Source organism: Canis lupus, chromosome 26 (genome assembly GCF_003254725.2).
Source record: "Canis lupus dingo isolate Sandy chromosome 26, ASM325472v2, whole genome shotgun sequence".
Classification (NCBI taxonomy): Eukaryota; Metazoa; Chordata; class Mammalia; order Carnivora; family Canidae; genus Canis; species Canis lupus.
In genome coordinates this window covers 12,235,233-12,248,309 of record NC_064268.1, presented here as the reverse complement: position 1 = coordinate 12,248,309, position 13,077 = coordinate 12,235,233, and the positions used below count along the sequence as shown (strand labels likewise).

General features: G+C 48.2%; 1 long non-coding RNA gene across 4 annotated transcripts in view; it reads right to left on the bottom strand.

The window, feature by feature from the left end:
* LOC112676608 (uncharacterized) overlaps positions 1-13,077 on the bottom strand; it is a 132,245-nt gene that overhangs the window by 48,769 nt on the left and 70,399 nt on the right. For all 4 annotated transcript variants that reach the window (XR_007406162.1, XR_007406165.1, XR_007406164.1 and 1 more), the window contains exon 4: positions 5,069-5,189. This is a non-coding gene — a long non-coding RNA (uncharacterized LOC112676608). The remainder of the gene's footprint in view (positions 1-5,068; positions 5,190-13,077) is intronic.

Genomic DNA, 13,077 nt, shown 5'->3' with positions numbered 1-13,077 from the left:
TCGTGCAGAAACGCCCAGGGAAGCATCAAACAGTAAAAACATCCTAAGGATGAGGAAGAAAGAAGACAGAAGAAACCTGATCCCTGGAACCTCCAAAGTTTGGAGGGGCCATACCAGCCAGCACAATGTCTTACATGCAAGAGGAGTGAGTGTCTACCTCACTAAAACTACCATTATTCACAGTTGTATCTCTGGCAGCTGAACTATGTCTCACTTGAGATGGGATGATTTTCCCCTTACCTCCCACACAATTAAACACACCCTCCTTAGCCCCCCACCACCATGTGCAAGAGAAATAAACTGGAGGTAATATCAAGGAGTGGCTAATAATGTGGGTTCTAGAGTCTGATTAACTTTGGCCAAATCCAGCTCTACCACTTTCTGACAATGTGATAAGTGAATGCGATCTAACCTATATAAATCTAGGATTGCTAATATATAGATTGAGTGTGATAAGAATAGCTACTTCAGGGATCTCTAGAAGGTTTAGTTATTATAAGGTTGAATGGAATAATGCATGGGAAACACTTAGCATAGTAACATACCCAGCATTTAGTAAATGTCATTTCTTGTTAGTACAGGGAAAGATGTTTTCAGGACTGGAAGAAGCTGCAATGCTAAGTTCAGTTTGGGGAGCTAATACCAGAGTGATGCCCCTGGGAACTCACTCATCCCATTTTTTCTTATCCACTAAGTGGATTTCCTTTCGAAATGTGAACTTGCTTTCCCTTTGGCAAGTTCCCAATGTATGGAGAAAAAAAGATGAAAGACCATGATCTATTATTTAGTTTTGGTTTGGGAAATGGGGTGTCGAGGCCACAAGTATTGCCAGGTAATATAATAGTCAGTACCCACATCTTTCCAAGAGAGCAAGGGACTGTGTGGGTCCAGCCAGCCATACACCTGCTCCAAATCACAGGGAACTACATTTCCCAAGCTCCTTTGTCTTCTGACTTCCTGGTTGGCTCAGCCAATGGAAGACACTGGTGGAAGACTGGAGGGAGGGAAGAGGAAGCAGCCAGGGGTATTTCCCTCTCCATCCACCCATCCTTCTTTGGCGGTTCCTCCATGACCTTGGTAACACTTGGAGGTCCTGGCATTGGCCTCTGGAAATATAAGCTCCTTTATTCCTTTTCACTAAGTATGGTACTGATCTCATACTATTTGTAATCATTGAATTGTCTCACTGCCCCTATTGGCCTCCTTGGCTCTTCCATCACCTATGGATTCAACTCCCTGCATTAAATTCTCTCTGCTTGAGGGACCTTTAATGATGTCTGCTTTCAGTCCAGACCCTGAGAGATTTAACACAGCAGCTCCAGTGCCCAATACACTGCCTTATCTGTGCAAGGGCCTCAATGCACATGTGTTGCATGAATGAATACTTGCAGCAGGAAGAGGCTAAAATAATTACTCGGAACTCCATCCTCTGCCGGCTCTGAAGAACTGTGAGGCTGAACACACCCCTTATGGGATACTTGCCTCTGCCGCAAAGGCTCTCAGCTGGCTGAACAGCTGAATAAACCAATGCACCCATCTTTCAAAACCCCAATTTTCATCTGGTCCCCCAAAGTAGTGAACCCCAAGCCCTCAGATCTTGAACTTCCAAAGGATTTCTTTGGGAGGAATTTCTTCTGGAGACCTTCCTTTTATAAATGATCCAGCTGAGAACATGACAGATGAGGGGAACTGAAGAGACAAGGGTGTAGAAAAAAAACACAACTCCTCCCGAGAAGCTATTTATCTCCAGACAGTGGGGGCACTGCTAGGGATCAGCGCAGCGCTTTCCATATTTGTAAATATCTGTTTGGTCCAAGAGTTCTCTCCCATGGAAACAGCTTATAAACCAAGCTGCCTGAGTTTATTCCTCAGATCGAGGAACATCCTGAGGTCTGATCACGTTGTTGTTTTATTGCAGAAAAGAAGAGAAAGAGACCAAAGGGTTTTAGAAAGGTGACAGGGGACTCAGGTAGAAAGCGGGAAAGTTTGTCTTTCAGATTGAGGGGTTTGGTTATAGAACCAGCAAAATAAATTAAAGGAAAATTAAAATTAGCATCAGCTCTCTACCTAACACAGGAACTGCCCTCTCGATGTAGAGTTCCAAATTCTTTAGGCACATCTGGCTAAGCAAGTGGCCACTTTACCAAGTCATCAAACAAAACCTAGAAGCAGTAAGTAGATGGGAAAAGACCTAACTCTCCAAGAGGAAGGTTTCCCGGGCAATGTCAATGCCACCAAATTCTATGGACCACAATTTGAGTGGTGAAATGATGTTTTCATCTCTTGTTCATGTTTGACAGTGAAGAAGCCTAGAACCCAGGCAGTGGATGTTCCATCCACTCATAACTGATACACATCCATGGTAGGACGTGGGTCCAACCCATGTTCCATGAAAGTGTGCCACCTGTTGAAGGCAAATGTTTCCTCTCAAGGCTGAAACGTGTGCCTTGAAGTTTACCTTGGAGATGATTTGACTTGCCTCCTTAACTATTTGACTTCAATTTTTTCCCCCACTTCTTCCAAGCCAATAAGCCCACCTCTTTTTCGTGAGGACATTATATCTCAAATCATAGATTTTTAAGGCTTGGGGGTGAATTTGAAGTTCAACCACCTCGATAACAATAATATTTTCTATGTGCCAAGGGCTTACTAGGTCCTGTATGCACTGTTCTAAGTACTTTACCTATTTTTATTTCATAAGGCAGCCTTTTTATTTATTTTTTAAAAGATTTTATTTATTTATTCATGAGAGACACAGAGAGAGAGATACTTGCAGCAGGAAGAGGCTAAAATAATTACTCGGAACTCCATCCTCTGCCGACTCTGAAGAACTGTGAGGCTGAACACACCCCTAATGGGATATGAGAGGCAGAGACACAGGTAGAGGGAGTAGCAGGCTCCATGCAGGGAGTCTAACGTGGGACTCGATCCTGGGTCTCCAGGATCACACCCTGGGCTGAAGGCGGCGCTAAACCGCTGAGCCACCGGGGCTGCCCAAGGCAGCCATTTTAAAAAAAGATTTACCCATTTATGAGAAAGAGAGAGTGAGCAGAGGGAGGGGCAGAGGCAGAGGGAGAGAATCCTCATGCAGACTTCCCACTGAGCACAGAGACCAATTGGGGGCTTGACCTCAGGACCTCAAGATCTCAACCTCAACCGAAACCAAAAGACGCTCATCCGACTGAGCCACCCAGAAGCCCCTCATATGGTAGCTTTGATCAAAGTGTTCTCCAGAATGTTAATCTCACAGCACACTCCATAAATTAAAAATACTGTGATCCAAAAGAATTTGCAGAAATGTAGACTTCTATCTAGATCCTTCTCAGGGGGAAGAAAATCAACATGCATGATAGATGCTGGAAGTCCTGCACTTATGAAAACCATTGCATTTTTTAACAGGGTGTTTCCCAAACATCTCAATCCGTGGAATCCTTATTTCCTGAAATCCAATTAGCATCATGCCCCCATTCCGATCACCCAGAAAGCTCAGTCTCATATTCATACGCCCTGGCAAATCTAATTAAGATGGAAAAAGCCTCCAGTATCTTATAAGAGAAAGAGTTTTCAACAAGGAGAATTATTAGCAAGGAGCTCCTTAACACTTTCCTAACTGGAAGACTGATGGTTGAGAATGACCCATTTTGTTAAGAGATTTAAGGACTCTCTAAATGAAATTTCCAAGTGGACACGTGGAATATCTTCAAAGACATCTCTAGCTCTTCACCCTAACCCCAATGAGCCTCGGAGGCATTATAATCGATATTTAAACAACGTCCTTCCCCACGTCCGTTCAAGATGTTATCTGCCAGGCGTAAACAGGCCCGTCCCTGAAGTCTTAGCCACCCCTGTGTGATATCAACCAGCTGCCCAGAGCCCCTTGCTGGAGGCCAATCCTCCTCCTGCTGCACCCGCTTAGCACAAGCTGGGCTTCCTGGCGGGAGGGACTTCTCTTTGAAGTTCTAAGGGAGCACTGTGGATGGTATGTGTGGGAAGAAAACCCGAGATTCATCCTTCATGGAGCCATGAGAACTGAATCTTTCAGGAAAAGGAGGTATAGTTTAGCACCTCAAATAATAAAATAGCAATGGCAACCCACGAGACATTTATAAGGCACTTGCTAGTGTCAAACTAGCACCAAAGATTGTCTTGTTTAAGTGCTTCCAGATGGGGAAATGGAAGCTAAGTGAGTTAAGTGACTTGCCCAAGGTCATGATGCAGGTGATCAACGGAGTTCAGCTTTTGTTGGTTCGACAGGTTTCTCAGCCCCAAAAGTGGGACGAGAGCAGGATTCTTTGCCAACCCCAGGGGCAGAGAATGGGTTGTCCAAGAGCTGCCCTTACCCTGGAGAACACCAACAGGGCAGTTATGAGCCCAAGAAAGGTGAGCTCCCATACGCTCACTCTCTGAGCAGACAAGGGAGACACACGCTGATGGCGGGGAGGCAGGGGCTGTGTCCTGGCCACTACAAGTCCCCATGGAGAGCCACTTCACTTCATGTGCTCGGGGCCAGGAAAGCCAAGCTCTGTGGGTGTAACTGTGATGGCACATGTACAAGGACAGGACCTGTCAACATGCGCAGGAGCTCCCAAAAATAGCACAGTTGTCGATCGAAGAGGCAATCTCCCTCAGCTGTCTACCGAACAATGCATCTCCCTTGAATACCAACCATCTCCATGCTATGTGAACTCATGGGTGCTGCCCTGCTCTTCCAAACATGAGGATGCATTACACAAAACAAAAAATTTTGAAAGAACTTGCCAGCAACTAAGATGATGTGGGGCAGGGAGTACAGGAGGCAGGGGATGGAGGGTACTGCAGACACTTGGAGGGTGACCCTGAATCTAAGAAATGCCTCCACCTACGAATTTTCTCCAGATCCACATTCCAGCAGAGTTCTTCTTTTGTGGGAGTGGTATCCAGAGGGAGTGCAGAAGATGGTGCTGAGGAGATCAGGTGACTGAGGATCAAGTCCCAGCTCCTCCAGCAACCCCTGTATGCCTTGGGCAAATTCCTTATCTCTGAGCCTCAGTCTACCTATATGTGAAAGTGGGGAGCAAGTAGAACCTACCCGAGATTTGCTCTGAAGATGATAGGAGCAGTCCGCACATGAGGAGCCCCATGTAAGAACCAGTTGCGGTTTGCTGTCCCCTCATGACAGCAAGCTGTGGAGAGCTGAAGATCTTCTGTAACTGAGGAGAAAAGAAGACAAAAGGAAACCAGAGGGAATACAAGAATGAAAAGAAGCCAGGAGAGAAAAGGAGAAATCCACCTCCCTGGAGCCTGTGGGGGCTGCTGCCAACCTGAGACACAGAATGAAAAACAGCAAGTAACTGGAGTTTCACCGTGCCCACCCTCCACTCCCCCCACCAGCCACTTCCCTCTGCACCCCAGGCTTTCTCCCTGCCCCCCCTCCCAACAACCACAGAAAAGCCATTTCTGGGATAATGGCACAAAGGAAAGTGCCCTTGACCTCAAGTGAGAAACTGTTAAAAGAAGCAGGAGAAGGAGAGAGGAAGAGGGGGAGAAGGTGGAGGCAGAGGAGGAGGGAGGGAGGGACGGGTCGAGGGGAGAGAGGGAGATAAGATTGATCTGCAAACTGTATTTACCTTGAAACATTCAGGAAAGGCTCAGGCCCCCAGACCCAGTCCCCCTGCCATTTCTTTAGCCAGAGCCTTCCCCCTTTGCCTCTGATGAATGTATTCAAATCCATGCAGATCTTATTAGTAGAAAACAAAAATTGTCTCCAAAAAACAAACAAATAAAAAGCAGAACAACGAGACCATTTGAAAGCGCCTTGACTCTGCCTTTGATGACTTCTTTTGGTTCTGAAAAGGGTGTATGGTGGTTAGGAGGACTTCGTACCTAGACAGACTCGGGTTCAAATCCTAGTTCAGCCACCTAGAAACAGTGTGACCTCAGGCAAGTCACTTAAATTTACTAAACCCAGTTTCCATGTCCCCGGTGTGGGAGGAAGAGGAAGGTTACTCACTCACTGGGCCATAGGGGAGGGGATTGGATGAGGTAGTGCCAGGGAAGCACTTTGCACAGGACCTGGTACGTGATAAACGCACAGTAACTGGGGGCTGCTATTCATGGTAGGATGTTTGACACTCCTCCCATGTGTGAGGTAAAAAAGACCACACACACACACGCACACACACACACACGCACATACCCTTCCCAATGGGGTGTAAGGTCCCTGGGCCACCTGCCGGGAAAGCTGGCACACACGGGCACAGGACTCGGCCCCAAGTGATGCTGTGGCCTGAAGACCACCCACTAGGAACTAAGCTCCTCTTCTCGGACGTGCCGTGTTGATCTGCTGCCAGCTTTTGCCTTCTTCTCTCTTAAACATCACGCACTATCTTATCATACATGAAAGCTAAAAGATGCTATCCGACATGAAATTTTAAAATCCTTTAGAGCAGCCAGATCTCCTCCTAAACTGGAGGGTCCTCGGCTTGCAGTGCGGCCTGGGGCTTGGAGCCTTCCCCATCACCGCTGCTCTCAGTGCCTGGAAGGCTGGCAGGGACCAAACGGGCCGGAGTCGAGATAGCACCGGGCTGAGGGAGGGGACGGAGTTGCCCAGAGCCTCATCAAAAGTGAGTGGAGTATTCCCAAGCCGGTCCTGTGGACCCCATTCACCCCAGCATGGATCTGCCACTGCGACCCAGCCAAGTACTGCCGCCCCGTCCCCAACCATCCCCTCTGCACTGCCCGACTGCCCAGAGAGCACCGTTCTCCTAGTCCAAACCTCCCTTGTACCATGTTCTCCAAGCCAGCCTCCCAGCAGCCTATTCAGGGAAGCCAATGTGCTTCCCAGTGGCAGACATTAAAAAAAAATCTTTGGGACACCTAGGTGGCTCAGTGGTTGAGGTTTGCCTTCGGCCCAGGGCGTGACCCCAGGGTCCTGGGATTGAGTCCCCCATCGGGCTCCCCACAGGGAGCCTGCTTTTCTCTCTGCCTGTGTCTCTGCCTCTCCCTCTATGTCTCTCATGAATAAATAAATAAAATCTTTTTTAAAAAATCTCTAAGAGTGAATGTCCAAATGAACTTAAGGAAAACACTTCCCAATGGGACCACCGTCCAGAGCAGAGAGAGGAGAGGAGGTGATGCAGGGGTGAGGGAGGTTCAGCAATGCCAAGAGGAGGGAGGAGCCACAGATAGAAGGTGGTGCTGAAGCCAGAGGATGGAATGGTGAAACATGCATCCAGCCTGAAGGGTAGCTAAAGCCAGAAGTGAGACCCACAAGGCCAGAGAGGCCTGTGGTCCTCAGCACTCCACAGCTGCACAGACCCTTGCTTCCCATACATCACAATACAGTATAATTGTCTGCTTGCTTACCTCCATGCCCCCCCCCCTTACCAAGCTGAGAGTCCCTAAAAGCTGGCCCTGAAGCCATGAGCTTGGGGCCTGGTGGCACTGACTATGACAACAAGGTACAGTTCTCAGGTGCTTATCAAGTGCCAAGCCACTGACATCTCCAAAAATGCACCTCCCTACAGCTATTTACTAGGAAAGCATCCACTGATACCTGTTGTGGGATGAATTATGTCCTGCAAGAAAAGGCTGTTGAGGTTCCTGGAAGCTGTGAATGTGACCTTATTTGGAAGTAGGGTCTTTGCAGATGTATCCTATTGACATGAGGTCATACAGGGCTGGGTTGGGCGCTAATGCTCTATCACTGCCGCCCTCATCAGAAGAGGGATGTTTGCGTGCAGGCAGACATACAGACCCGGGAAAGAAGGCCAAGTCAAGACGGAGGCAGAGACTGGAGGGATGCAGCCACAAGCCAAGGAATGCCAAGGACTGCCGGCACCAGCAGAGGCTTAGGAAAAGGAAGGATCCTTCCCCTGGAGACTTCGGAAGAAGCATGCTCTGCAGACATCTTGACTTCAGACTGTGGCCCCCGGAACTGAGGAACATGCCCCACCCCAGGTCCCCCAGTCTGTGCCTCTTTGTTACAGCAGCCCCAGAAAGTTAACAAGCCCCAAATTTGGAAAGGTTCTTCAGGTTCATTACTAACCCAACATTGCCAATCTGTGGATGAGAATACAGAGGAGGCCCAGAGAAAGGAAGGCACAGGCCTGAGGTCACCAGAGATGTGTGTGCCCACGCCAAGCCTGATCTCCCACCCTGCAGCTCAGAAGATGCTGGCTTTTCTCATCGTCACCAGGCTACTCTCTGGTCCCAGTGCCATTATCATTTATGGTTTCTGCAAGAAAGAAGAGGCTCCGGAGTCTGCACGTTTTTTTGACTCCGCCAGTGGTGTTTTTGCTGGCTCGGCATGAAAAGGGCCAGGCTGTTGGCTCTGGGGGTAGCAGGCATTCTGGGGGTGTGATGTGAGGAGTAAGTACGATGGCAAACTGTTCTGGGAATGGCACTGAGCACGGTCTAGTGAGGTGGACCAGAAAACCACAGGGTGTCAGGGGCGCCTACGAGTGCTGTGCGGTTTCTTCGCACAGCTCCCTGCCCTCTCTCTGCCAGGGTGCTTGTAAGCCCAAGGTGGGGGCGCCTGTCTAAGCGTCTGTGCCATTCCTTGAAGGGGAAGGAGGGGAGGATGCTCAGTTTCTGCCTCACAGCCTCACAGATTCCAGGTTAGGACACGTAATTATGGCCTTTCATGCCTGCTCTGCTTCAAAGGTGCATAATTTTTGATGTGCCCTAGGAGCACGAGGGTGACCTGGGTGACAACAAGGGGCAGAAGCAATGGGAGCTGAGTCAGGCAGTATCCAGGGACTGGAAGGATTGGACTGGACAGGACAGGAGCCCCTGAGTCAGCCCCTTGGAGAGAGACTCCCTGGGGCGTGGACACACAGGTCGAGCACTTACAATGGCCTCCCCTCACCTCCAGCCCTAAGAAAATGAGGAATGGGAACCTTAGGCCTGCCCTGGTAGCCAGAGCCTCTGGCACAAGGCACCAGGGCACTGCCCCAGCTCAGGACAACTCAGGGGAGCCCTGGCAGGTGAAAGGAATGCAGCGTGATGAGGCTGACCTTGACTTTGAAGCCAGGGGAAGCCAAGTTCCGATGCCAATATAGCTCCTAATTTGCTGTGAGACAAAGTCAATTCACCCCTCTGGACATCAACCTCTTCATCTGTGGAATGGCCAGCACTAGCTTCAGTGAGGGGTTATGATGTGCAGCCTGGAAGCTTGATTGTGGATCTGGAAGCCAGAGGACCAGTAGACACAGACTCTGGCTACCTCACTTGTCAGCTGAGGAGCCTTTGGGAAGACCCTCAACTCGCCATGGCTCAATCTTCTGGTCCCGAGCATCAGGCTGCTGTGGACACTCTGGGGACATTCCCATATCCTATCTACACCATGCCCATGCAGGCTACCCCAAGGGCTGCCAACTGCAAAGACCTACAGTTCTCTGCCTGAGGGATGTCCCTGACCCCCAGGATCCACTTAGCTGGCACATGGAGCAGGCTGGGGATGCTAGGGTAGGTTAAGGGTCCTAGAGGGGCCCTCCACCATGATGGATTAGTGGTGATTCATAACTGCCCCAACTTCCTCACCCTCTGGTAAAATGACATCTGGGGCACATTCTCTGCATTCTTCCCTATGAGGACCTCACTCCAGCCACCCATTATGGGGCAAGGGCTGTGGCAGGACAGGTTTGCTTCCTTTCCACTGCTGCATTCTTACTTGCTTATGATGCATCCAGAGGTCTCCCAGATTAACTAACCACTTCCACATAGATTCATTCCATCCAGGGTCTGCTCCTGTAGGTAGAATGGTCATCGCACCAACTCTTATATAAGAGTTCATATAAGGGGGATGCCTGGGTGGCTGAGGGTCTGCCTTTGGCTCAGGGTGTGATCCTTGGGTCCTGGGATCAAGTTCCATATTGGGGTCCCTGCAAGGAGCCTGCCTCTCTCTCTGCCTGTGTCTCAGCCTCTCTCTCTCTCTCTCTCTCTCTCTCTCTCTCTCTCTGTGCCTCTCATGAATAAATAAAATCTTTAAAGAAAAAAAAAGTAGTTCATATAAGGATTAAAGGAATAGATAAATAAATGCAAGTTTCTTAGAACAATATCTGCCACTTGGTCAGGCCATGATAGAGTCCGTATGATCGTTGCATGGATCGAAATAAGCTGGCACGTGGCACATAGAAGTACCTTAGGATGGTGGCGTGCACAAAATAAGCACGTAAACTAGGGCTGTGTCATTTATCAGATGTGGAAACCAAGGCTCAGAAGGCTTAAGGAAATTGCCCGAGGTTGCATTCAGTAATGGGTGGAGTTGGAATGAAAACCCCTGGTTGGTCCTGCTCCTCATAACCTCTTTATAGGGGGGAGAGTGGGGCCAAAACCATGGCCATTAGGGCAAAGTGTTATGTCTACCCCTGAGACACACCCCCCTTTGGTCTGCTGGGAAGCTGAGGGTCTGAACAAAGACAGCTTTGGGGCCTCCAGCCCTGCAGATAAGGGGCATGTAGAAACAAAGCTGTGTCTCTGAGTCTTGGCCATTGACCCTTCCCACAACGATCCATCATCATGAACGGGGATTTTATGCACCCTATACGCCAATCACCTCCTCAATTACCTCTTGGGAGGAGGGGGAGGCCCAGTGGCATCTGATGTCACATTTGATTTAGGATAAGTCACACTTAAGAGGGCATCTGAGGTTAAGGAACAGGGAATTCTGGGCCTGTTTATAAATCAACAGGCTTGAGGTTTTCATTATTCACCTTCTAGAGCATGGAGCTAACGTTATGACTCACTGGATCATAAAAGAGATCAAATAGCTTCTTGCTAATAATTCTTTCCCTGACCCATTCTCTGGCACATTTGGTTTGTAAACAGAGTTTTAATGGCATCCCTTGGACATAATAACATCATTTCTTTATAGCACCTTGGCCGCCTCGCCACTCTTGGCTGTCACGGGGTTTAGGTTTAAACCTCCCTCATTTGTGGGAGCTAATGTTGTTTGGTGTTTTAAGAACTACTTAAGGCCAGGGATATTGCCCTCTGGAAGGGTCGAGCCAGCCCCATTTCAGAGCACAGCACTCTGGTAAGTCTGGCCCCAAAGCCATAGCCTTCACCAAGAACCATCCCTGGGCCCCTGACCTCTGGGATTCCCGATTCCTGCCCCCAGCCTCCATCAGCAATGATACTCTCCGTCCTGCTAGGGTCCTGGATGACCTCGAAGTTGGTCTCTGAAAGTGTTGGGAAACGTCAAATGAGCTCTTGGCGCCACATCTTGTTTTATGGGTAAGACAGGATTGCTCATTAACTAACCAGCAAGCAGAGATGCTCGGGGTTCAGAGGCACTGACAATGGTTTGGGGATTGCAGAGCAGAGTCAGAGAGAGGAGGAGGAGAAAGAGGTGAGGGGTCACAATGGGGATGGAAAAGACCCCGTGGGACCGGTTTTCCTAAACTGTATCACTTCTGCACCATGCAGTGTTTAAGCCAGATCCCAGCACTCCTCATTATTACTTTATGGGTTTTTTTGTTTGTTTGTTTGATCATTTAAATTAATTTACTTTACACACTTTTAAATGCTTGCCGTAGGTAAGAAGAGGTAACCATAAAAGTCAACGTGGGTCCTCAATCCCTCATCTAAAACCCCAGGCCAGATGTGTTTGAGAATTCAGAAATTTCCAGATTTTTTAAACAGGAACATGGCACCTCAACCCCCAGGACTGCACCCAGGATTAAACACGTTCATACTTCTGCAGCTTAAAAATCACATTAAGTTGGGTTTTAAAAAGGCTATCAATAATCTCATGGCTGCTTGGGTTCATTATGGCTATCACATGATTTGTGAAAAAACGATCTATTCTCAGAGCATTATGGATTTCAGAATTTCACATAAGGGATTATAAACCTGTCAAACGGGGGCAAAGCAGTATGATTATCGTCCAGCAGGCTATGCCTAAAGAAATGAGCTGGAGATGAGCATGTTTCCACATTCTAGCACCAACCAGTGCCTTTCTCCTAGATGCACCAGGAAACAGTGGGAGAGAAACAAAAAGATCAGTACTTGCTCAGGATGGATTTCGATGCTGTTTAATGGCAGGGAGGGACCCTCTCAGTCCTGCCCAGGAACCCCAGTGGCACGTACCTCACACAATGAGACAATGCTTGTCAATAAGAAAAGTTGAGTAGCACTGGTTAAACATCATGGTGTGTTCAAACCAAAGGGCCTTAACAAACCTTCTATTCCAGGGGTCACCAAACTTCTTCTATAAAGGATCAGAAAGTAAATGAAGCAATTCTCAACCCTGCCTTTGCAAAGCCAAAGCAACCATAAACAATATGTAAACCAATGGATGTGGCTATGTGCTAATAAAACTTTATTTCCACCAACAAGCTGTGGGCCATAACTTGTGGAACCCCTAACCTAACACAGCATTTAGGTTACCCCGAGGAAATGAATGTAGAGAAAGAGTGATTTGCTCAAGGCCAATTAGCAGCAGAGTCAGAAACAGAAGCCAGGTCTTCCTTTTATGTTGAGAGGCTGGTAGTCTGAAGAAATAAGAGGAGAGAAAATCTCAGCTGCCATCTCCAACCTTGGGAATTATTTTAAGGGAAAGACTCTAAGAAGTCAGTCCCCACCTGTAAACAAGAAGCAGTAGGTTTAAAGTTAAAGACCGGATGGGCTTATGAGTAGACATTTAGAAAAAATGTGCTCAGGGCCAAAGATAAAACACATGAAAGGACAGCTGAGTAGATCTGTGAAGACGCCTTTTCTAGAAATCATGAGCAGGAAAATCAAGCAATTGATCAGGCTAGAATTTTCCTAGCCTGAGCAAAGGAGGCCTCAAGCTTCCTTATGGCAGTAGAATAATCGGATCCATTGAGGGAAGGGTAAAAACCAGAGGGGATCTGGGACGCCTGGATGGTTCAGCGGTTGAGCATCTGTCTTTGGCTCAGGGCGTGATTCCAAGTCCAGGGATCAAGTCCCACATCGGGTCCCTGTGTGGAGTCTGTGTCTCCCTCTGCCTATGTCTCTACCTCTCCCTGTGTGTCTCTCATGAATAAATAAATAAAATCTTTAAAAAAATCCCCCAAACCAGAGGGGATTTAACCTAAGACCCCGATTGGGAAGACATCATTTCTCCATTGC